Here is a 2,406-nt window from a genome sequence, read left to right on the forward strand (position 1 = left end):
GGGCCCTTGGCCCATCTGGCTACTGTCTTCTGCCTATTTTCTGGAAGCTTCTTGTACACTGACTTCCTTCATAGTTTTACTGTGGCGAGAAACGTGCCATGCAGTGGACCTGAAGTTTACTGTAGGTGTGCTGGCAACCGGGCGTCAGCTTTTGCTTCCTGTGGGACAGACAGATACCACCTCCGTGATCCCTCCTCCTCCTTGCTTCTCCCTCTAACTCTGCTTTGCTCCACTGACCCTAATTGTTTCCTCCTCTACCAATGCACCTTCATGGTTTAATTTGGACATTTCATCTGATTTTCCTTAGACTCATACATAATCATGACACTGCAATGCACATCAACCTAATGGTTTTTCAGGAAGAACAAATGAAAAAAGTTGCATCTCAGAATCTAGTATTACATTCTTTCATGTCCTTTAGCAGCCACGTTTTCATATCCTTTCTTGTATTTCTGGTTACATTATTTCAAGGCATTTTTAATTTTTTGTTTAAAATGTGAATGAGATATTTACTGATGTCTGAGCAGATTACTGCTGGCACATCGCAAAGCTACTGATTTTTAGATACAAATCTCTTATCCAGACACCTTACTGCATTCTTGTTTTGTTTCTGTTAGTTTTTCAGTTTATTCTCTGGGAATTTTTTGGAAATTATGTCTGTAAATGATAGCAATTTTATCTATTCCTTTTCAATATTTACTGCTGAGACCAACTCGGTTGTGGAGACCCTAACCCAGCAGCGCTAGAGGAATTAAAGACACACACACAGAAATATAGCGCATGGGGTGGGAAATCGGGGGTCTCACAGCCTTCAGAGCTGAGAGCCTCGAACAGAGGTTTACCCACATATTTACTGACAGCAAGCCAGTCATAAGATTTACTAAAAGTATTCCTTACGGGAAACAAAGGGATGGGTCTGGCTAGTTATCTGCAGCAGGAACACGTCCTTAAGGCACACATTGCTCATGCTACTGTTTGTGGTTTAAGAAACACTTAAGCGGTTTTCCGCCCTGGGTAGGCCAGGTGTTCCTTGCCCTCATTCCGGAAAACCCACAACCTTCCAGTGTGGGCGTCATGGCCATCACGAGCCCGTCACAGCGCTGCAGAGATTTTGTTTATGGCCAGTTTGGGGGCCAGTTTATGGCCAGATTTGGGGGCCTGTTCCCAACAATTTATCTCATTTCTTTTTTTGATTCTTACTATTAATAGCCAGAGTCAGCAGAAAAATCCCTTCCTCCAATGAAACGCATTTCCACAAGCACAGGAAGCTGTTTGTTCAGTGCTGACTCCAGCATCTCACGGAGCCTGCGATACAGCAGGCACCAAGACACACCTTGTTTGGTGAGAATGCTTCTAGTATTCTCACTTCAAACTGTCTCACGGATTTGCCATTTCTGTATCCTAAGGCATGTTCCCATTCTCTAATACAATGGTTCCTTCTCTCACAGCTGGCCTCCAACCCTACAAAAGTACTGCAGAGCATCCCTTAGCCTTCTGTGCCTTAGTCACACTGTTCTCACCGTTCCACAAAGCCTCCTTCAAGCCCAGCCTCACTTGAAGACCGAAGGGCACAGGCCTCTGAAAATGTCAGCAGGGAACCTGTTCTCTTGTGTCTTAACACCAAACGCCTTTCAGAATAGGACTAAAGCAATGGACTTCTTTTTAGAAAATACGCAGAAATTCTTGCAAATAGTAGACAAGAGATCTCATTCATGGACAAGAATCTTTGTTATTAGAGGAATTCAGTTTCTCAGACTGACTATATATCAAGTTCTCCACAGCCCTCTGTGGCTAATGGCTGCCATACTGGACGGCAAACACTCGGAACATTTCCATCGTCACAGACAGTCCTATTGGACCGACTCCCAGCAGCACAGGCCGCACACATCAGTTTCCACCCACCGCCCACTCTCCCTCTCTTCTGAGTATATTCAGGGGCAGCCACAGGCCCAGCTTAAAGACATTTCCAAGCTGCTGGAAGCCAGGCATGATGACATGATCAATATGTGGGCCTGAGATGTAAGCACCAGTATTATGTTGAACTCCAGGAAACCTGCGAAGAGAAAGCTGCCCTGCTGCGGACTGAGCTTCTCCGGCAGTCCTGCTGCTCCCTCTCCTCCACGCTGTGACTCATCCATGACAGCCTGCGACGGTCAGGGCACGGAGGTCACGCCCGAGCACACACGAGTGAACCAGAGAAGGCTGTCCTGGATGCTGAGCAGTCACTAATTCTGCCCTAGCCTGCTGACCTTCTATGTGGAAAAGTACACTTCTGTATAGTTCAGGCCTCCTGGTCTCTTTCATATTCTTGATACGGTGAGGAGTACGTCCTACTGCTGTTTACCGTGGAAAAGTGCACTTCTGTATAGTTCAGGCCTCCTGGTCTCTTTCATATTCTTGATATGG

The 2,406-nt window shown here is 46.1% G+C and overlaps 1 protein-coding gene across 1 annotated transcript in view; it reads right to left on the bottom strand.

Moving 5' to 3' along the window:
• Window positions 1-2,406, bottom strand: part of LOC105537465 (succinate dehydrogenase [ubiquinone] flavoprotein subunit, mitochondrial) — a 24,038-nt gene that overhangs the window by 6,915 nt on the left and 14,717 nt on the right. The window lies entirely within an intron of this gene.

The sequence above is a fragment of the Mandrillus leucophaeus genome, unplaced genomic scaffold, assembly GCF_000951045.1.
Source record: "Mandrillus leucophaeus isolate KB7577 unplaced genomic scaffold, Mleu.le_1.0 Scaffold1726, whole genome shotgun sequence".
Classification (NCBI taxonomy): Eukaryota; Metazoa; Chordata; class Mammalia; order Primates; family Cercopithecidae; genus Mandrillus; species Mandrillus leucophaeus.